The 17773-nt window shown below is 41.0% G+C and overlaps 1 protein-coding gene across 2 annotated transcripts in view; it reads left to right on the top strand.

The window, feature by feature from the left end:
- Positions 1 to 41: 41 nt before the first annotated feature.
- The window catches only part of tnfaip8l1 (tumor necrosis factor, alpha-induced protein 8-like 1), a 28173-nt gene continuing 10441 nt past the window's right edge, over positions 42 to 17773 (top strand). The window contains exon 1 of one of the 2 annotated variants that reach the window (XM_034199050.1): positions 42 to 291. The gene's annotated coding sequence lies outside the window, so the exon portion shown is untranslated. The remainder of the gene's footprint in view (positions 292 to 17773) is intronic. The other variant, XR_004567321.1, reaches the window with a different exon arrangement.

The following is a 17773-nucleotide window of genomic DNA, read 5'->3' as shown; positions in this document are numbered from 1 at the left end:
TCAAGTTTGAAACTTTTTTTTTTTCCGCAAGGAGTAGGAGGAGGAGGATTCGGGTTACAAGTTGTAACCGATCTCACGGTGCAGCAGAAGAAACACTCTTTCAATAATTCACACTTTGATACTCGAAACAAGAAGGAGCTGCCGGGAGGGTGCTGCTTTTTTTTTATCCGAGGAAAAACAAGCGAAGAAACATGAAGTGACTTTCCCTGCGCTGCCAGGATGAAAACTTGAGATTTAAATCCGATTTAGGTGTCTTCTTGTCGGCTTACCTTTCTCCTGAGTCCCGCTGAGGTGAGTCCATCATGCCGTCTTAACGGTCGAGTAGTTTTAAATGTAACATCTCATAAACTGACACTAACGGTCGAGTAGTTTTAAATGTAAGCCGGTCTCGTAAACTGACATTAACGGTCGCCTAATATCAGAGGCCTGTGTGGTCAAATCACACCCACATTATTAGCCCGTTATCATGTTTATTTTTGTCCTTTTAAGCCACTTTTTCCCGGTTTAAAACGTATATTAGCTTCATGAAACTACGTTTTGTTTGCTAGCTTACATATCTTTCTGTGACAGGCTTTATTTTTACTACGAAGTTAGCGGAAGTAACGGTCAAGAATGTCAGTTAGTCAACCTGTTGGAAACAAAATCCAAAGTAGCCTCGAACCCTGTGCTCAAACCCTATGCTCAAACCACATTAGTTGCATATTGGGACTGTAAATATGTTAGTTTGACTTTAAGGGTGTTGTTAACCCATGAAAAGGGTGTCTTAGTGTACATTTTAAGAAACTATTGTGATCTTTTATACACTTAAATGGATATATTAACTATGTTTGAGTATTCATTCATTTCGTTTTCTTGGCATATTTTAACAGCTTCTCTGTTTTGTGTCATTACCCCTTGGGTTTTGTATTTTTTGTATATATTTTGTCAAATATTCTGTCACATTATCACAGTATACAGACATCCAAAAGAGGAACCAAATGTAAGTAGTGAGGGGAAATATTACACAACACAATATTGTTTGCATGGGTTTTGGATTATCAAGGTAGTGGGCATTTCTTTTTTTATGGTTGATTATTGTCTCACTTTCTTTACACATTGTTTATGTTTAGGTGAATTGCCAATGAGTAGACGATTGGCTACCCAAATATATTACAATTAGGCACCATTATCAATGGATGTAAGAAATATAACATATAATGTCGCTCTTAGTTTTATTTAATGGATTGTCCAAAATTCAGTTTCAATATAACCAAATCTCATCCGCAGGAAGTGGATGTGGAAAACAGTGAAGGTTGCTTAAATCCAGTTAAGCCCCATGCCCCGTTTTTCCCATGTTGGGCAAAACGCAACATCTTGGAAGAAACAGCGTCTGAGGGCTTCTTAACATTTAACAAAACTATGAATGTGTCATCATACCCACTTAACGGGAAGAAACTCAGCTATCAGACAATATTAACAATTTTTAGCTAAACGAAACACAAGGGTAATACCAAGCTTCTGAATTAGCCCTGAGCGAAAAAATGCTAACGCACTTAGCACAGAACTCACGGTAAAACATCCTTATTACTTATCGGATCTGCACAAACAAGATATCAGATGTAAAGCTGAGATCACACAGATTCTAGAAATATAAGTATCATCACTGTGCGACCAAAGCTCGTGGCAGGGGAAGCAAACCCAGACAACACACCACGTAGCTTTACGTAGCAAAAGCTACAAATATGTCTTGCCTTTTGCTGTTTCTGATCAAAAGTTGTGTTCAATGGCATTACAACGATAAAAACGCTGCTGAAGGTTAATCCAATGTGTCTGTCACTTTGAAATGATTACTGATAATCCATCATCATATTTATGTCAATAACGGAGTTTTCATATATAGCTGCTATGATAGCTACGAGAGTGTATGACAGCTTCCGGTTTTGGGCATTCTGGCTACGCATCACTCATTCACCAATGGGTAATGTTTAGATGGATTTAGGAACTTCCCCTCGATTCTATTGGCTCTAACGGTTAAAAAGAGGTGTCAATCATCCAAATCGACCGAGGGGTTCCAGAGATATGGCAAATGCACCCAAATGACCCCAAGTGTTTTTTTTTTCTAAATCTCTCTAAAAAGGCAAATGTCACTTGTTTTGCATCAATCTTGATACAGGATACTTATTATATGTTATATTTCATTTAATTTCAAACCTTTATTTATGCAGGTGAATCCCATTGAGATCATTGATCTCTTTCTCAAGGGTGACCTACCTGTTATAGTTTGGATTCCTAAAGCTTTTAGTCTCCGATCCCATCATTCAAGAGTGGTTTTCACTATAAGTAATGGTTTTATTTTGGACGGCCACTATATTTTAAAATGTTTTACTATGTTCAATCTGAATTTACTTTAAAATAAAAAAATTCTATATTGATTCTGACTTTTCTACATCCAACTTACAGGTTTATCATTGCTTTGAGAAAAAAGATTATTAATGTACCCCTTTTAGAAGTCTAGTTATGGTCATTTGTTCTGGAAATGTCATTTTCGAGCCTGAGGTCTGAAAAACAGGCTCGGGGCTTAACTGGATTTATTAGGTTTATGTTGTATTGATAGTCATGAAAAACATTGCAGAATAGTTAACCATATTTGGTGTCATGTGAAAGCAATGTTTGGAAATCTTTCATTGATAGCATCTCAATTTCAGACCTTTTGCTGGACTTTCCACCATCTTTGCTGAATCTTATAAGAAAAAATATTTAAAATTGTAGTTTTCATACCTTATATAATAGCCTCAATATATATGATCTCCATCTTTTGCAGTAATTGGATAAAAGAGAGTGAGACTACACTTTTTCAAGAGCACCATACATAGAACATATAATGATGCAACAATTGTATGTTTAACATCCATGTTGAAGTTCACAACTTACCATTTCTTAAGAAATAAAGTACTTCTAAGAATTAAACTGACTAGACTTTCCTCCCTGCTAGTTTAAATGCCTATTAAGCTTGTATGTGGCTCCAGTGTCTGAGTTTCCAGACTGAGACTGAAGACATGTGTTTTGCAAACACTGATATGTTTTGTAACACGTTGCTGTGTTTACGTTGTAAAGCTTTGAGTGAGGATGAATGGCTTCAGTGTGCAGCCGGGCTCTGGCAGGTAATGGCCCACATTATCATGCACTGCCTCCACACACATGTCGGATGAATTACAGCCTTGGATCTGGACTCACTGCCTCTCCCTGTGAGTGTATCAGTAGTGAAGCGATATGGTGATTCTTAACCGTCTCTGTTCAAGTTGCCAAGGCGTCTTTGTGTCCGTGTTGTTGGAAGCATTGCTGACAACCATTGAGCTGAAAAATGCATTGAAACTGCTTCTGTATTAAATTATATCGACCAATGTTCCTTAAGACACAGACTAAATACCATATCACTTTTTTTTAATCCATGAATGTATTAAGCAGCGACTATTTTGATTTTTGATCAACTTGTTTCAGCCATTTTTCAAGCAAAATGCCAAACTTTGGCTAGTTTCAGCCACTTAACTGTATTTATCAAAGCTATGTGAATATCTTTGGGATTTGGACAGTAAATCGACAATATGGTAACAAATACATTTCATTATACATAATTGTTTGGACTATATAATGATCAGAAATGGTGAAAAATGTTCATCCAGATTTCCTATAGTCCAAGGTAATGTCTTTTAATGCGTTTTTTGTCAGTCAAGAACCCCAAAAATATTCGCTTTATTATAATATCAAACAGGGAAAAGCTGAATATCTCCATATTTGATTGGCTGAAAGCAGCATTAACCAGAAGTTAAATGACCTTTTTGGCAGGAGGCCCCTTTGAAAAGAACCAATATCTTCATTGTATGTAGAATATTTTTGGGTTTTAGTCTTCCTATTTTAAAACTATGTTTTGCCATTTTGTTGTATAAATGACGAGTCAGCTCATTCATATGATAATTGATAATGAAAAAACTATAATCGTTAGCCCTAAAATAATCCATTTGATGTCCATTGGCATGGAAATATAGAATTACAATAAAAGTCCTTTTTGTTTTTAGATTTCATCCTTGACTGGTTTTAATGAATATTAGCTTTTCATCATTAATCATAGCTTTGTGCTTCACAACAGCTTCATTATTGTCTCAGTGCATTGTGTTTCTGCAAGACAAGAAATAATAATAATGATATACGATAATTGCCCGTCAATGGCAGGATTTAGTGAGCCTGCTCTATGTATATTTCAGTGTAACTGTAGATCCCCGCTTTCCAGTGTCTTTCTCGAACAAGACAATAGTCAGGTTGCCATACTTCCCACCCCTATGCCGTTTTATGAAAGGCTTGAAATCGCAGTGGTAATGCTGGAAACACTGGAGAGAAGCCATGGTAACTCCCCGAACAAAACCAGAAAGGTGTTGATCTGCTTTTTACTATGCTGCAAAGTTCAGCCGAGCAAGCAGGTGGCCTCCAGTTTCCCTGGAAACCCGAAACACTCAGAGCATGTGGCCTCGTCTGAAAGAGCAGAGCCGCATGTCCTGCAAACATCACGGCATTGTTTGAAAATGAGACACGGACCTTTCTGCTAATCATTCGAGATTAGACCGGGGTCATTTATTAGTCACAAAGTAAAGTGCTTTCTGTTTCCACTGAATGATTTCCATTCCTGCTGGTCAGTGGTGAAAGAAGTATTCAGATCCTTTACTAAATTAAAAGTGCTCAAACCGCACTGTAAATATACTCTGATAAAATGAAATGTTCTCCTTTTGGAAATGATACTTAAAGGGAGGGTATGCTCATGACACGCATTTTAAAATAATTATCATCCGATAAAACAGACCCGATGACGTTATCAGTGATTTTAAACTGATTAATAACCTAAATAACATCAACCCTGTGGGCGGCGCCATTTTGAAGAGTCACATGACTTATTTTACCGAAAGTGACGTGAACTATGCGTTTGGTGTCGAGGACAAATTGACGTATGTGCTTTGTTCATGTTGTTTACTCTAGTTACTCTCTCAATTCTATAGAAATATGCCTCATTGTATCGCGAAACATTGCCACAATTCGGATAGGAACAATCCACGGAATGCTCGGTTCCATCTATTGCCAACGGGTAAGCGTAGGAAGTACGTTCGGAGGCAGTGGCTAGCGAAATGTGCTCGGCCCGAACCGAAAGATCCACAGACATTTCAAGTTTCCAACTTTTGAATCCTGGAAATCTTCGCTTTGCTTCCCCACAATGTAGTTCCACGAAAAGCGAGGAAAAGTGACGTCACCCCATTCAAAGTCAATGGGCAGAAGCGTTGGAAGATTTTTTTTTACGCTGCTGTGTGGACGGGCCGTAACTTGTACACATAATAATCGTTTCTAAAATAAATAAAGTGGCAGCATTATAGAAATATGTTAACATATAAAAGTAGAAGCCAGATAACAGCAGGTAATATTTAAAGGATATAGTAGTGCAAAAACCATATCAAAATATACTTAAAGTATTAAAAGTAGCCAATGCATAAAATAACAAAAAGTGAATGAAGAAAACCCTAAATATTATTTAAAATAAGCAGGAATATTATTTAAGTATGTATGGATGCTAATTAATTATCTCCTTATGTACAAACTAATTTCATAGTTTATAAAGTTGTTCCTTATGCAAACACATTTTTAAAGTATATTTTTCTTTATTCATTTTTGTATAAAACTGCCTAATAAAAAGTAGCTAGTAACAAGGAGAGTATAATAAATGAAGTGCTGCAGTCGCTTTACCGCACCATTGTGATGAAAAGAGATCTGAGCCAGAAGGCAAAGCTCTCTGTCTACCGGGCCATTTTCGTTCCTACCCTCACCTATGGTCATGAAGGATGGGTCATGACCGAAAGAACGAGATCGCGGATAGAAGCGGTCGAGATGGGTTTTCTCCGCAGGGTGGCTGGCGTCTCCCTTAGGGATAAGGTGAGATGTTCAGTCATCCGGGAGGGACTCGGAGTTGAGCCGCTCCTCCTTCGCGTCGAAAGGAGCCAGTTGAGGTGGTTCGGGCACCTAGTTAGGATGCCACCTGGGCGCCTCCCTAGGGAGGTGTTCCAGGCACGTCCAGCTGGGAAGAGACCAAGGGGTAGACCTAGGACCAGGTGGAGGGATTATATCTCTTCGCTGGCCTGGGAGCGCCTTGGGATCCCCCAGTCAGAGCTGGTTGATGAGGGGAAAGGAAAGTTTGGGGCTCTCTGCTGGAACTGCTACCTCCGCGACCCGATAAGCGGGAGAAGATGGATAGATGGAGCACAAAATGGAAATACTCAAGTAAATTACAAGTCCTTCCAATTTGCATTCAAGCACAATACTTGAGTAAATGTACTTAGTAACTTTCCACCACTGCTGTGGTTTTGCCCCTCCATTGACCCAGTTAACAAATGACGCTCTCTGGAGGCTTGAGGTGAATAAAATGGCTCTTAATGTGCCCTGCGCTTATGTCCTTAATTAAAATGTCACAGGCCCAGACATCCTTCATAGCTCAAGCACCGGTTAGCACCTTGATTATGTCTGGCATTAGGTGCAGTGCTGCTAATTATACTGCAAATAATATGTCATTAAAACTTGGACCTCGCACTCAAAGTGATGCTTGTGAAAGTGATACGCCAGCTTGAGACACAGGTTAAATAACAGACATTTCTATTTAATTTACTTGTAGATTCATGATCAACTATCTTGACTATTTAATCATTGTTTTAGCCATTTTTCAAGCAAAGATGCCAAACTTTTCCTGGTTTCAGCTTCTCAGTTGTATGGATTTGCTGCTTTTCTGTTTTATAGCATATTTAAAGAGGACATATTCTGCACTTTTTCAGGTTCATATTTGTATGTAGTGTCTCTACTGTGACATGTCTCCATGCTCTAATGTTCAGAAAGCTCTTTATTTTTCTCATACTGCCTGTGCTGCAGCACCTCTTTTCACCCTCTGTCTAAAACCAGAGCCCAGTCTGCTCTGATTGGTTAGCTGGCCGGCTCTGTTGAGATTTGCCAACCGCTTAGAGATGTCCCGCCCCTTAGCCTATCACGTACAATGTGTTGGAGCGCTAGCCAATAGAAGCAGGAGTGTTACACAGTGATGTCTCTGTGTTCCGGACGTAAACAAAGGATTCAAATGGAGGCGTTTTAAAACCTACAACACACAACAGGAAACAGAAAAAGCTTAATAAGGCCCCTGGATATCGTTGGTTTTGGACTGTACATTTGCAACAGGGCAGCTAATAACAATTGTTGTCATTATAGATTCATTGTGTGGTCTATAAGTCCTTGAAGTAAAGTGGAATGTAAAGTGAAATGCTTGTGAAAGTGAATGGACTGCCCTTTATTCTTTGTTAATCCTTCCTTTTGTGTGCCATTTCAACTGAGCTTACCATAAAACAACGTCATTTTAATGCTAGAACAAATGTTTTCCGTGTGCGTGTTGTGCTGGCCCTCAGGCAGCAGCGACTGTATTCCCAGTCTTATTTTGCATGCGTAACACTGACTGATGTTCCTAAATTAACAGCATCCGCTCACAGTCACTGTCCTCCTTTTTATTTTGGCACTTCACCCTTTTTCCCCTCATCTCTGCCCCGACCTGTTGCACCGACTCATCCTTAGCCTCTGGTCTATTTCAGTCCAAATCGGCGAGGCTGAATTATTAATCCCCCATCCATTATGCTGATGTGTTAATTATTAATTGTTCAGCTGGCGCATGGCAGATCTGAGAAAACTGTTAAAGAAGTGGAGGATGTGGCCCGGTGTCTGAGCACTTATTGGCCGATTCTCTGTAGATCTGCACAGTGTGTGGGAGGATTACAAAGTCACTGCAGCATATACCGTCATGCAAAGATCTACAAAGCATGCATGTCTCACATATCTGTTCGGATGTAATTATGGCTCTCATGTCAGTGTGCACAAAGAGCCATTATGCAGACACACTCGCCTGTCGTATACAATAGTCACCTCTCTTATTAGCAGTCACTGGTGACTCGAGAGAAGAGCGAGACAAACACTACAAAAGTTGATGAAAGATGAAATTGCGGCATCCTGATATCCTGCTGTCGTTTCCCTCACAGTGGAGCGTTTACTTGTCCTTGTGTGTGAACACAAAGCACGGATGTTCCTTACATAACAGCCAGGACTGTCTATTGTTTCTGAAATTAGCAACGGGTTATATCATACAGCTGGGGGAGAATCTGCGGAGAAAGACGTTTTCAGATTTTCCTGATAACAATTCATTTTAATGACATCCGTAATGCCTTCGGTTATGATCAAGAAGCTTTTTTTTTTTTGTTACTTTCCCTCAGGGGACCACAGTTTTCTCGTTATTTTGTGAAATGTTGTGAAGCTTTTATTCAAAACCGGCTTTGGAAAAGATGGTAATGGTTGTAGACTTCACATGTTTTTTTTTTAGCCACCTTTTATTCGTGGGAGTTCAACAGCAAAAGCAAACACAACGTTGAAAGTACTGTGTACTCAGTGAAATATCATTTAATCCAGTTCAACAGCCCTGCAGTAAACACTTCCTTTAAGATGCTTATCATGTTGATTGAGTGCCCCATTGTATTGTTTAGAAAGTCTTTTATATTAGAGTTGAAATGATAGTTGGGGGACAGAAATATAATAAGTAACCAGTTAAATCTGAGCAAACGCTTGAATCAACAGAAGTCTTTTTCCTGTACAGCCTTTGCACAAGGCTCCAATCGGACGACAGATGTTACCGTTAGGATTTCCATACTGGTCCGTCTCTTTAGAGGTGAGATGATTAGTTGATTAAAGAGGGACATATTTACATGCACTAAAACCTATAGAACACACTACATGGAAAGGGAACACCCCAAAAAGAATAATATTAATGAATGGATCATTCATGTACAAAAAAATCTAGTGCAGATTATTCAATAGTGTTGGTAGCAGCATCCTTAACTTGAGCCTGTGTGCGATACTCATAGTATTCATGTAGTTTTGACCATTTCAGTATTTTTTTTTTATTGTAAAGTTGAGAGCAGCAGGAAGCAGCAGGAGGGAGGAGATGGGGAGATGGGGAGAGGGGGGGGGAGAGGGGGGGGGGGCGACATATGGTGAAGGTCATCGCCCTGGAGGACGTCTCCGTCACTTGGTGTGTGTCTTGGAGCTTTAAAAGGATAAATTAAAAGGAAAGTTTGGGTTGTTTGAAGAGGAGTTGTGTGATGTACTACAGTAGGTGATAAGAATGGCCCCAAGTTGGAGAAAACAGACAGAAATAACAAACGCATTGTGGACCAGGGCAGCAGCCACACATGAAAGAAATCAAAATCAGTTTAACTGTTTGCTCTATTTAGAATAGTCTCACCAATTAACCTTAAGACAGTACCTTAAAGGTCCTTGCACACCAAGCCGATTTTGGCCGTCGATAGATGTCTGGCCGTCGATGAGCGTCCTGCCCTACTCAGATTGGTGTGTCCCGTCCCGTCTTGTCTTTTCGGCCGTGCCGACACCTTCCGCCGCCGATTCGACATGTTGAATCGGGAGGCTGTCGGCTAAAGGCCGTCGGCCAAAGAAATCACTCTGATTGGCTGTTCAGCTAGCGAATCAGTGCATGAGAAGCGAAATGGAAGTGAGGGACACAAAGAAACTATTAAGAAGGCAAATCTGAGATTTCATTGAACTCCAGCTCTCGACTCAGGTTCGGGAAAGCCCCGTGAGCTTCTCGCTGTAGAGTGAAAATGGAACGCTATTTGTTGTTTGTTTATATCACGCAGTCTGTTCTTCTTCTCTCGGTGTATCACGCAGTCTGTCTTCCGGTTGTTGCCTATTTTGAATGACGAATACACACTACCGCCGCCTGCTGGTAAGGACAGTTATTGCCACTCACGCATGCGCAGTTCGTACGTGCTACTTGGCGGTCGGCTGAAGTCTTTGCGGTGTGTTCCAGTGCGACTGTTGGCCAAGACGCAGAGACGTGAGGCGACGCAACAGTCGTGTTCCGTCGGGACGTGTTCTTTGGTGTCAGTTTGGTGTGTAGGCCCATTTATATGTAACACAGTGGCCACAATGACTTTTATTGCACACTACTTCATCTTGATATGTTTATGTACATTTGTTATTCTGGTGCAACTGTTACAAAACCTAATTTCCCCTTGGGATTTATCAAAGTATTCTTATTCCGATTTATGAGTGGGAACTGAAGCCACAGACTCCATTGACAAACAAAAAAGCAATTTGACCTTTGCACACACAGGGGTTTCTGATCGTTATTGTGTGACTTTGCTTTGTTCGGATTCACCAAAGTCAGAAATAAAACTGGCTTCTCATTTGAGGCAGCAGTAGACCAGACACCCTTGTATCATGCAAAGGTAAAATGGCTTTTTGTGTCAATGGGGTCAGGTTGCTTTGAAGAGCCCATGCTTTAGTTTCCTGTTAGAGGGCTGCAAGGTAAAGCTGTGAAAATATTCTAAATATAGCATTCACAATATTTAGGTGTCTCTAGGCAGTACAATGCTATACTTCCTGTGTGTTTTCTGAAAACTGGGGGTGTGCAAGACTCCATCCACTGTATAAAACACCCTAACTATCCCTGACATGTTCAGTACGCGGTGTAAAAAGGGGTTACAGATGGGCAGATTATACGGTTGTTTGTGTGATTGTGATTTGCTCAGAAACGTACTTAGAGAGCAGTAAATCCTCACAAACAGAGCTGTGTTCAGTAATCGTCTCCGTCCTGCAGCTCTGGAGGTTTTCTCAGCTGATGGAGTCCTCTCTGTCAGGGTCACAGTGTTCAACTGTCCATGTGACCACTCATCCCTGCAGAATATGAAAGTCGTGACATTTCCTGCTGCCATCAAGTGTCACGGAAAGTTCTCTAACAAAGACTGTGGACAATAGAATCGGAATCTAGTTTATTGCCAGGTACGTTTAATCATACAAGGAAATTGCTTTGGTGTACGATGGTGCAAACATAAACAACATAAGAAGAAAATAAGTTGTAAGAGAAGGTAAAAAGTATAAGAATTTTTTTAGTAAACATTTAGTAAAGTGAATTTATGACGAACTTCAGTGTTCTATTTTTGAAGTGTTGGGCTGTGCAGAGACTGTTTTTCCCCCCCGTAATTTTAAAAGCTTGATTGAGGTAATATTACGTATTTTTTTGGAAATAGCCAGACGGTTTTCAGCCTAAAATAGATGTAAACAATAAAGGAAAAAAGTCAAACCTACAATATTAGCTTTTCACTATCTTATAGACGGTTAAATAAAATGATTCATTTAAAGAAAATAAAGTATACAGATTATTATCAATTAAAGGTAGGGTAGGTAAGAATGGAGAAACCAGCTCGAGTGCGCTAGAATTTGAAAGTACGCAGCCGGAAAAAATCTGCCCCTTCCTCACAGAGCCCCTCCTCCAACACACACGAACGCGCACATGACCAATGAGGGCACGAGATAAGTTTGTGCACAGATGGAAGGCTGACAGGCAGGTAGGCCATCCAGTTACTTTAGCCGGCTCAGCTGATTGGTCGTGCTTTTTACAGCGCCACGGCTTCCACAGATGAACTTTTTTTATGTATTTATTGTCAAAGCACTTAAGATATTCATTGCTATCGGGATGTTAAGAGCATTCCATGGAATATAACAAAAAGTGTTTCACACCTTTAATAGTGAACTGAGTTGTTAGCTGCAGCACTAATTTGAATCCCTTTGAAGGTCCCCTATTATGCAAAATCTACTTTTTTGTATTTTTATACATAAACATGTATCCCCTCTGAATAAAGAGACTCTGAAAGTTTCAGGAACAAAGACCTATACCTATAAAAACCGGTCTGAAAATGAGCTGATTGAATTTTGGCCACTTTGTGATGTCATACTGTTTTTTGGCTTGTGTAACCATTAGCCAATCAGCAACCAAGGTAACCCCCCCCCCCCCCCCCTTATCACCTGAATCTCCTCCTAGAGCACCATTGAGTTCTTTGTAACCAAATCTCTCTCAGAGGGGCGTGGGGAGGGGCTCCTTATTTTCATCTAAAGTAACAGACAGAGAATCAGCACTTTGGAAACAGGGCTGAAACAGAGGGGATTATGGGTAATGCTGCAATGATCTGTTTGGTGTTTGGAGCCAATCAGAGACATGTTCTGTATATATCTGAGACCTGTGATATATTGATGAGAAACAGTATAAAAGTGGACCTTTAAACTTCTGAAATATGATCAGTAGATAAAAGTCGAGTAATCTTTTCTGCTGCCTTCAACCAATTGCTTGTCACGGAAAGTTCTCTGCCAAATCTTTTTTCAGCAACTTTTAGTGGCTAAACATAGAACATGTTTTTATTGGTCTTCTGGGCTTATTCTGGCTGTTCTCAGCGCCACCAAGCTGTCTCGATTGGCAGCAGGTTTTAGAGTTTGGTTATTTTCGGTTGCTGTGGCCTCTTCTTGCTCGTGAGGCACGATGGTGTGCATTTGAGTGGGCGGGAGCTACAGGTGTATCCAATTTCTGGCTCCTTCTCACCTGTCACACCTCGGCTTCAGTTTGACGGACACGTGAGTGTATTCGATGCCGAGGAGGCTGTATCCCTTTAGAAAACCAATGCCACGCTCACATCATGTTGGATTTACTCTAAATATGAGCTGCCAAAAGGGAACAAAATGTTCACGTTGAGTAGTATTTGTCGATTTTGTGGATGTACTTTCCTGTAGAGAGCTCTTTTTCGGTCTTTACATATAGCAGTAATGGATTAAAAAAACTGCAGCTGGTTCAGTAACATGTATTTGGGTTTGTTGTCCTCTTGGGCTCTTTAAAAATGGTGATTACCTTCTTCTGTGATTTGAAGGGCTGAATCAAATGTAGCTTATGACCACTTGAAGAGAAGCAATTTCTTCTGGAGACCTCTTAATAGTTGATGAGTTGGAAACAGTTCAACCAGTGCTATTGGTTGGTCAAATGTCTTTCTTTGGTTGTTTTTATATGAAGGATTCAGGATTAAAGGATCCACTATTTTACAAGAAACAAGACATACCAGTGTTTAGCCGTGCAGCTTGATGCAGTTTGTAGGAGCAAGTTTATTTATATAGCACCTTTCAACACAAGGCAATTCAAAGTGCCGTGTTGTCATAGAGACAAAAGGCAATATTTTGTCATGTTGAACTTCAACAAATAAACACTTTTTACTAGTTTTAGTACCTAAATCTCAATGACGTCAAGACATTAAGTTCAAGTTTTGGAAAAGAATAACAGATCTGCCTGTTGCATGAATTAAACAGTCTCTATCCCTGCTTTTTGGGGCCCTCTCCTCTAATGTGTTAAATAGGTTTTTGTGCATATAAATGGTCTGCAAAGGCTAAAATCCCTGTGTTCCCTCCAGAGGGGATTTCCCACACACTCCCCCCTGCCTGAAACACCTCCATTGGACTCCCTTTTATACTTCCTGAACATAGTGACATCACTATGAAACACTCACGTTTCTATTGGCTAGCGCTCCAACACATTGTACGTGATAGACTAAGGAGCGGGACATCTCTAAGTGGTTGATCAATCACAACAGAGCCGGCCAGCAAACCAATCAGAGCAGACTGGGCTCTGGTTTCAGACAGAGGGTGAAAAGAGGTGCTGCAGCACAGGCAGTATGAGAAAAATAAAGAGCTTTTTGAACATTAAAGGGGACCTATCATGCAAAATGCAGTTTTTGATGTCTTTTATACATAAACATGTGTCCCCGGTGTGTCAGGGAACTCACGCAGCGTCAGAAAATAAAACCCTCTCTCTTTTCCTCCGTACCCAAATCTCTAAAAACGGGGAACAACGGAGCTGATCCAGATTTGCGTCCGATATGACGTAATATCTGAAATGTGGACCCACGGCCCAATCAGAAACGTTGCTATCAGAAACAATGCCGACTGTTTTGGACGTAATATGGTCGGTGTTTACATTAGCATGGCTAACACTCAGAGCTAACCTGTACTGGAGAGCATGTGTGTGAAGAAGCAGGAAGTAAAAAGGAACTCACCTTGTGGTATAACCGGCAAGAGAGAAAGCCTTTGAGCTCCAAACTGTTTCAGAGAGAATCCTTGATAATCCATGATATGGTGTTTCATCACCGCCGTATTTAGTTTAGACAGTAGCTGCCGGGTTTTATTTTAATCAATTTTTAAAGCTTTCTACCCAAATCAGCACTTTTGAAACAGGAAGTGAAACAGAGGGATATGAGGCATGGCTAGAATGGGTGATCTGTTTGGTATTTTGAGCAAAACACTTCATAGACATGTTTTTTATATATTTGTATATATCTGAGACCTGTGCTATTGCCTAAAAATAGCATGATAGGTGACCTTTAAAGCCTGGAGACATGTCACAGTAGAGGCACAAAATACTAATATGAACCTTAAAATGAGCAGAATACGGCCCCTTTAAACTGGTTAGGCTAGCTGCCTCTTTTTCTTAATCGGCCAATTTCAAAACTATAACTTGTAAAACTGATATGTTGTGTGGCTTTTCACCAAATCACAAAGTAAAGCTTGACACAATATTGACACTGACAGGATTACTTTCCATCAGTAGCAATATCTGGTTTGTTTGTGGGGGAAAATATAGGAGATAAAATTGTTTTTTGGAAGTTGTGAATCGATTCAGAGTGTAAGACGAATCTTGACTCTTACATAAATCGTTTTTCTTTCCACCACCTTGAATCACAGTCTTTTTCTGACCTCCATCCCTCCTGTCTGCACCTGCTGCAGGGTGTGAGCGTCCCTGGCTGGGAACATTACCCAGACTCCCTCACTGCCATCAGACATCCATCTAACCCCGTATAGGGTCCAGTTTCATTTCCATGAGTCATGTTTGCTTAGCGTTTTCCTGCATGTCTTGTTTTACTCGAGCTGATGATTGTGTAGCTTGTCCGCCTGCAGTAATTACGCTGCTGCAATCTGTCTTTGTTTTTCATCCTCAGCCGAAGCGAAAACAGACTCATCAGAGCACAGATGTTTGATTTCTGCACGAGGCGTTGGCTGTGTATTCTTGCACTCAGCTGTTTTCATTGCTGTCATGTCTGATTCAGCCTTAAATCCGTTAAGATTTCACCTCTATAAATACTATGGAGACGCTGTGTCAGTGCTGGCCTGGCTGTCGCTGAGCACCAGACTTCACAGGCCATTTAGATCTGGCACTAACCACTCTCATGCTGCACAGTCGCCCAAAAAAAAGGATTCCTTGATCGAAAACCATTTCATCACTCAGAGCTCTTCTTCCCCCCAAGGACCTTTTTTTCTTGAGATTTCTCGTTTTGGCCAAATAAGAGGGAGGAAAGAGAGGAGTGAAGATCTCCCTCCATCTAAAGGATAAGAGTGCCAGGGGCTGATATATCACTCTTCATCTCTGAGGGAAGACAGATTATCTGAGGTGCGAAATTGGGATGGGCAATATGGCCCAAATCTTTCCAAATGGTTTACTAGAACCATATGGTACTTCATCACATTTGGATATACCCTTTATTTAATTGTAATTTAGTTAATCGCTACCTGAATAAACTAAATTAAGATATGGTGAGGTCAATCAAACCAAGACATCACGTGAGAACAGCCATCGCGTGAGAGGGGTACAGGAATGAGTCCGAAATCTAAAATTAATTGGCATTTTAGCCCTCATCTCAAGTTAACGTTTTTGAATGAGCTTTTGGTTGTTAGCCTGAAATAAGGTCTGTGGTTAACACAAGCTGAAGAGACTTAGCGGTGGTGACGTGAAGTCATGTGACCGTGTGTAGATCGTTCATAGCCTAACGTTAGCTTTCCTTTCCGGCCAATACATTTCGAGCTTCAACTATAATAAATGTGGTGTTAATATGGGGAGATTATCCTGCTGAACAAAACGTTTAATTATCATAAACATGTGTTTTTTACACGGAGCAATATCCAAAAGTCCAAAGGAGAAATCCCATTGCTTTTAGTGAAGGAGCCTTAGTGATGCTAACTACCAGGTCTGTGAACAAAAATCCTTCATCCCTGCTCCACTGCATTGCAGAGTATTTACCGGTAAACACATTTCTACTACTTCCATATCGCCCAGCCTTAGTGTTAGTGTTGGTATTCATGTGTCTAAAGTCCCTCTATTACATACTTTACTTTTGTGTTGTTTGAGGACAGGCCACACACAGAGTTATGAGTGGCTCCGACAAGAGTGGAGTTTAATGGGCAAAACGAAATCACCCTACAATCTGAAAAAGAGCTTTCTTAATGTGCCATTACGGCACTTTTCTAAACTCTTGAGAGGAGGTGGATGCAGACTAACTCTAAGTGTTGCAGTAAGCTATTGTCCTCCTGAGGCTCATCAGCCTTACAGCCTGACAGATAGACAAAGTGATTATTTTCAATCACAGCTCACACAGATATAAAGCTCTCAGGTTTTTTTCCCTCCTCCTTCATTCTGATCATTAGTGTCCATCTCCTTGTTATACATTTCACACTCATTGCATCAGGGTCTGTATAACAAGTGCTGCAAGTTTAGAGTTAGAAAAGCGGTCGATGGGGAGCTGCCGGTGGTGGTTGATCAGAAAAGCCAGAGGCCAGATTAAAAGCCTGCACCTATAGGAGCACTTATCTACTGAAATTAGTACCGTTCTAGACCTGTGCTGCAGCCAATTGCTTTCCAGTTGGTTCAACTCACCGAAACACACCAAGCCGATTTTCAGCGTCGATAGATGTCGATGGATGTCTGGCCGTCGATGAGCGTCCTGTCGCCCTACTCAGATTGGTGTGTCCCGTCCCGCCCCGTTGTGTCTTTTTTCGGCCGTGCCGGCACCTTCCGCCGTAGGCTGTCGGTAAAAGGCCGTCGGCTAAAGAAATCACTCTGATTGGCTGTTCAGCTTAGAGAATCAGTTCATGAGAAGCGAAACGGAAGTGAGGGACCCAAACAAACGATCAAGAAGGCAAATCTGAGATTTCATTTAACTCCAGCTCTCGACTCAGGTTCGGGAAAGCCCCGTGAGCTTCTCGCTGTAGAGGGAAAATGGAACGCGCACGCTATTTGTTTGTTTATATCACGCAGTCTGTTCTTCTTCTCTCAGTTATCACGCAGTCTGCCTTCCGGTTGTTGCCTCTTTTGAATGACGAATACACACTACCGCCGCCTGCTGGTAAGGAGAGTTATTGCCACTCACGCATGCGCAGTTCGTACGTGCTAGTTGGCCGTCGGCTGAAGTCTTTGCGGGGTGTTCCAGTGCGACACATGGCCAAGACGCAGAGACGTGAGGCGACACAACAGTCGGGTCCGTCGGGACGTGTTCTTTGGTGTCAGATTGGTGTCTAAGGACCTTAAGAACCATTTTGCTTTTCCACCAAGCAAACCTATAGGAGCCTCGTCATGACATTCACGTCGCTGCTATTCTCAGCAACATCAGCATGAATATGGAGGCCAGCAACTGTACGTCACCTCCTGGCGACATTTCTGGTCGAAACAAAAAAACTCAACCAAATGGAAATAGTTTCATCATGCCTAAAAGCATTGGACGTCAAACAACAGAAAGGTCCAAAGCTAAGATTTTCTTTACTTTTATTTGGTGACAAGATGGTCAAATATCTTCAGGCCTTCCACATAGAGGACGGAGATTGTGATCTAAGAGACCCGGTCAGTCAATACTGTACTTCTGTGGAAAATATCACTGCAACATTATGATGCTAATGATGCTAACATCAATCTTCTGAGTAGACATTTGTAATGTCTAAAGTCAAAGTAGTGACTGTAGGTGCTGCATTGAAATATAACACACTGAAAACCCAAGGGTATCCCAGTGTAAGTGTTAGGATGCTGTCTGGCACTCGT

The sequence above is a fragment of the Gymnodraco acuticeps genome, unplaced genomic scaffold, assembly GCF_902827175.1.
Source record: "Gymnodraco acuticeps unplaced genomic scaffold, fGymAcu1.1, whole genome shotgun sequence".
Classification (NCBI taxonomy): Eukaryota; Metazoa; Chordata; class Actinopteri; order Perciformes; family Bathydraconidae; genus Gymnodraco; species Gymnodraco acuticeps.
Note: the sequence above shows the minus strand (reverse complement) of the source record. Positions and strands in the feature narration are given on the sequence as shown.